The following is a 6,000-nucleotide window of genomic DNA, read 5'->3' on the forward strand; positions in this document are numbered from 1 at the left end:
GAGCGCAACTATGCCATTGGCGACCAGGAGTTGCTAGCCATCAAGCTTGCTCTAGAAGAGTGGAGGTATCTGTTGGAGGGAGCTTCTCATTCAATCACCATACTTACAGACCACAAACACCTTTTATACCTGAAGGGCGCACAATGTCTCAACCCTCGTCAGGCCAGATGGGCACTTTTCTTTTCCAGGTTCGACTTTAAACTCCAGTTCTGTCCGGGCTCTCAGAATCGCAAGGCCGATGCCCTTTCCCGCTCATGGGAGCAAGAAAATGAGTCAGAGTCTTCAGACAAGCATCCTATTATAAATCCGTTGGCATTCTCCACGGTAGGGATGGACTCTACGCCCCCATCAGGGAAAAGTTTTGTGAAGCCGATGCTAAGGAAGAAGCTCATGCATTGGGCCCATGCTTCCCGTTTTGCCGGACATACAGGTATCCAAAAAACCCTGGAGTTTATCTCTAGGTCCTATTGGTGGCCAACTCTGAAAAAGGACGTCTTGGAGTTTATTGCATCTTGCCCAAAGTGTGCCCAACATAAAGTATCCCGCCAGTCGCCTGCGGGGCAACTGGTTCCACTATCCGTTCCCCGTCGACCATGGACCCACTTGTCGATGGATTTCATTACAGACTTACCCATGTGCAACAAGTTCAATACCATCTGGGTGGTAGTTGACCGGTTCACCAAGATGGCACACTTCATTCCTCTCACCGGTCTTCCGTCAGCTTCCAAGTTGGCTCAAGTATTCATACAAGAGATCTTCCGACTCCACGGTCTTCCTGAAGAAATTATCTCAGATCGAGGAGTTCAATTCACAGCCAAATTCTGGCGAAGTTTATGTCAAGTCCTCCAAGTCAAGCTAAAGTTTTCCACGGCTTACCATCCTCAGACCAATGGTCAAACCGAGAGGGTGAATCAGGACTTGGAGGCCTTCCTCCGCATCTATGTGTCCTCCTCTCAAGATGACTGGGTTCAATTACTTCCCTGGGCCGAGTTCTGTCATAACAACCAGTATCATTCTTCATCTGCTTCAACACCATTCTTCACTAACTTTGGATTCCACCCTAAAGTTCCTGAGTTCCAACCGCTTCCAGCAACTTCTGTTCCCGCAGTGGATATCACCTTGCATCAGTTTGCCAATATCTGGAAGAGCGTACGATCAGCTCTGCTCAAGGCATCGTTCAGGTACAAGAAGTTTGCGGATAAGAAGCGTCGAGCAGTTCCTGCTCTCAAGGTGGGTGATCGGGTATGGTTATCCACGAAGAATTTGAGGTTAAGAGTTCCCAGTATGAAGTTTGCACCTCGCTATATCGGTCCTTTCAAGATTGAACAAGTCATCAATCCTGTTGCTTACAGACTCCAGTTGCCTCCCTTCTTAAAAATACCCAGGACATTCCATGTTTCCCTGTTGAAACCGCTGATCTTGAATCGGTTTCATTCCTCACTTCCTCCAACTCCGAAAGTCCAAACTCAACGAGGCGTTGAGTATGAAGTGGCCAAGATCCTGGACTCACGTCACCGTTACGGTCAACTACAATATCTTATTGACTGGAAGGGTTATGGTCCTGAGGAACGTTCATGGACCAATGCTTCTGATGTCCATGCTCCTGCCTTGGTCCGGAGATTCCATTCCAAGTTTCCTCAAAAGCCAAAGAAGTGTCCTGGGGCCACTCCTAAAGGGGGGGGTGCTGTCACGATCCGGGTATCTGGACGCCATTTCTTACCCATCAGATGCCTCCTAAGGCTGGCTCAGCGCTCCAGGACCGGATCCCATCTGTTATCCTGATGTGTACATTCCTGTATCCTCTCCTGTCACTCTGGGACGCTGTCACAGTAAACGCCATATTACACCTGGCATGGCGTCTCCCGCGGCCTCCGCCGCCGTCCCTGAACTTCTGCATGCAGAGTGTCTGAGTGGCGATTACGTCAGCCGCGGCCTCCGCTGTGTCCGCGTGGTTGGATGTGCATCTGTCAGCCTGGCGCCTCCTGTCTCCGGTGGTCGGCGCCGCCATTACTGTTTTCATTACCACATGGATTACAAACCAAACTTCCCTCCAAGTGTCTGCATGGGCGCAGCCATCTTGGATTCTGTCAGCTGATCATTTCCACCAATCTGTTCTCAGTATTGATAATCTGCATAATTGCCTAGCCAATCCCTTCCTTGCTGCAGGTATAAATACACTGTGCCTGAGCAAGGAAGGCGTCAGTGCTTTGGTTGTCAAACCTAGTTCCTGTTTGTCTCTCTCCTGTGATTGTCTTCCAGGTTCCAGCTCCTGTCTCAAGACTTCCACCATAGAGACCCGCACCAGCATTCCACCTGCGGTGTAGCCTGACTCTCCAATCCATTGTGGATTCATCTGTTTCCAGCTACAACATTACCTGCTTCCAGCTCGGCTTCCAGCAGAGTACAGCTTCCCTTAAAGGGCCGGTGTCCTTTCTACACTTTACCACTCTCCACCGGTATTATTATTTCTCCGCTCTCAAGTTCTACATTTCAGTTCATATTTCATCGCTCCCAAGTTCATTTATTATTTAACTGGTTCCAGCCAGTATCCACTCCGTGCTAACAACAGTCTGGTTCCAGCCAGTATCCACAGCAGCTGTTTTATCTTCAGCAACCCAGCTTTTCCTGGAACACCAGCTGGCACAATCCTGGGTTATCTCCATTGCTACAGTCGGGCCTGGTAAGGACTTTCCATCTAGAAGATCATAAGAACTATCTCACACTACCAGTGCCCTGTGGCTCCTGCCATCCTGTAGTACCCAGGAACTGTATTTATTCTTTGCTGACTTTTAAGTTTTCTTTTACTGCTGCTGTGTTGCGGAGTTGTCATAATAAACATCATTGACTTTTATCCAAGTTGTCGTGGTCACGCCTTCGGGCAGTTATTATTCATGTTACTTACATGTCCAGGGGTCTGATACAACCTCCCAGGTTCCGGTACATCTCAGCCCCTACAACTGAGGCTGCCTCCCGTCAGCTCAGGCCCTCAGTTGTGACACCTACATACTGTATACTAAAATAACCGAAATATACATAAAGATCAGATCTTTCTATCTCCCACGGCTCATCACTTTAAATTGATGATATACATTCTAGAATGTTTACAAGGTTAAGTGATGAGTGGGCTGAAGCTCCAAGGATAAATGATTGCTGTATAGAACACCTTATATTCTCTGTATCAATACATTACTAGCGATTTTACATTATGTTTCCACAGAAGGGCTCTCAACAGCAATGGGGCAGATACAACACAATGCCTGCCAAGGTGAGTACTTATGAATACACTAGGTGATTCATCACGCCCTACGGGCGCTCTTCACAACGTTGCAAGGGGCTAATATTTTATTATATGGAATATTATCTCCAATCATAATTTTGTGAGTGGATTAAATATTGCACGGACAAAGGGCGTGCGATGCTTAAGGGGCCGTAGCCCCTTGACACGCGGATGAGGGAGGGGGTCCAGGGCTGCCAGGGGTGGGGGAGGGTTGGTTGTGGGGGTGCCACGGGTGGGGGAGGGGAGTGTGGGGGTGCTGCGGGTGGGGGAGGGAGTCCTGAGCCACCGCGGGTGGGAGCGGGGGTGCCGCCGGTGGGGGAGGGGTGGTTGCAGAGGGGGCGTGGGTGGGGGTACAGAGGTGCTGCAGGTGGGGGAGGGGCGGGTGCAGAGGGGGCGTGGGTGGGGGTACAGAGGTGCTGCAGGTGGGGGAGGGGCGGGTGCAGAGGGGGCGCGGATGGGGGTCCAGAGGTGCTGCGAGTGGGGGAGGGGCAAGTGCGGGGGGCCACGGATGGAGGGCGCCTGGAGGTGCTGTCTGTAGGGGAGGGGCGGGTGCAGGGGGGGTGCGTTTGGGGGAGAGGCGGGGCAGGGTGGGATGGGTTTGGGAGAGGGGTTGCAGAAGTGCTGCAGGTGGGCGAGGGGTGGCTGTTGGTTGCAGCGGTTGGGGTCTGTAGATGCTGTGGGTGGGAGAGGGGTGGCTGCGGGTGGGCCGCGGATGGGGGCAGGAGGTGCTGTGGGTGGGGGAGGGGCAGGTGGTGGAGGGGGTGGGTGCAGAGGGGGTGCTGCAGATGGGGAGGTGGTTGGGAGGTGTTGCGGGAGGGGTGGAGAAGTGGGGGCCATGGATGGGGATGGGTTCCGGAGGCACTGCGGATGGTGGAAGGGTGGGGATGCTGTGAGTGGGGATAGGGCAGGTGCAGGGCTGTTGGCGGATGGGGAGGGGTTACAGAGGCACTGTGGGTGGAGAAAGGGGCAGGTGCGGGGGTGCTGTGAGTGGGGTAGGGGGTCGGGGGGCGCAGTGGGTGGAGGAGGAGCGGGGTTGACGTGGGTGGGGGAGTGGCAGGTGAGGAGGTGCCGCGGGTGGGGTCCATAGGTGCTGCGGATGGTGGAGTGGTGGGTTCAGGGGTGCTGTGGTTTGGGTAGGGGGTCCAGTGGCGCTGCGGGCGGGGGAGGGGTGGGTGCGTGGGTGCTGCAAGTTGGGGGAGGGGTGGGTGCGGGGGTGCCACGGTTGGGGGAGGGGCGGGTGTTTGGTTCAGAATGGAACTAGACGCAGCAGCATGTGGTCAGGCAGGGAGCGCGACCTCTGCATCTTAGGTGCATCAACTACTCACCAGAATGTAAAAGGATCATGGCCTACATCCAGCCACCTCTCCTATAGGCAGATCTGTGACTCCATGACTCAGGGGGCGGGATGTACTAACCTCTCCTGTTGTGGTATGTGGTCTCCTCGGTAATAGGATCGCCGGCCGCTGCCCGTAGTTTTCTCTTCACTGCGCTTCCGCCTCATCACCGTCATCGCCACTCAGCACTGAACTCTCCATAGCGGTTGATCAGCGCTGCGCTCCCCCTGTCAGTCGCGCATGCGCACTTGTCTCTGCTGTGTGCCATAACCAGTGTGCGCATGCGCGACTGACAGGGTGAGCGCAGCGCTGATCAACCGCTACAGAGAGTTCAGGACTGAGTGGCCACGGCTGTGATGAGGTGGAAGCGCAGGGAGGAGAAAACTACGGGCAGCGGCCAGCGATCCTATTACCAAGGAGAACACACAGGATGCGTTAAGCCAGATACTGCAGTGGTAGAAGTTAGTACATCCCGCCCTGATAACTCCGCCCAGTGTTGTGACTCCCCCCAGCGTTAGGAAATGAGGCACAGAGTCACAGATCTGGGCTAATATATAGGAGATATGGTACAATGTGATGATTATAAATAATATATAATAGGCTGAACTTTAGATAGAGTGCGCACTAGAATGGAGTGCAGCTACACAATCCACAAAACACACGTAGAACAACAATACAAGAAAAATGTGTTTCTTTCAATAGTAGCGCTCTCCAAACACCATATTTAGGGACTGAACACCATAGTAAGGCAAAACATAAACAAATGATCGATTCTCCTTTTCTTTCAAAACCTTGAGGAGACACTTTAAAAGAAGATGTACATAGTGTAGCAATCCTTAAAATCGAGACAATTTATTTAACAGATTGCACTTACAAACAACGAGTTTTATGGTAAGAACTTACCCTTGTTAAAACTCCTTCTGCGAGGTACACTGGGCTCCACAAGTCTGGGCAATGGGGGTGTAGAGTAGGATCTTGATCCGAGACACCAACAGGCTCAAAGCTTTGACCTTCTTCCCAAGATGCATAGCGCTGCTTCCTATATCACCCCGCCTCCCAGCACAGGAGCTCAGTTTAGTTAACCAGCCCAATGCAGTAGCAGGAAAAGAGACGACAACGGTTAGTAGCCACATACACCACACTTTCACGACAAGAGAAGTGTCAGCGGCTAATGCCATATCAGCCCAAAGAAGCTAAGTGCGTCAGGGTGGGCACCTTGTGGAGCCCAGTGTACCTCGCAGAAAGTTTTAACAAGGGTAAGTTCTTACCATAAAACTCGTTTTCTGCTGCGGAGTACACTGGGCTCCACAAGTCTGTACAATGGGGATGTCCTAAAGCAGTTCCTTATGGGAGGGGACGCACTGTAGCGGGCACAAGAACCCGGCGTCC

Source organism: Pseudophryne corroboree, chromosome 2 (genome assembly GCF_028390025.1).
Source record: "Pseudophryne corroboree isolate aPseCor3 chromosome 2, aPseCor3.hap2, whole genome shotgun sequence".
Lineage (NCBI taxonomy): Eukaryota > Metazoa > Chordata > Amphibia > Anura > Myobatrachidae > Pseudophryne > Pseudophryne corroboree.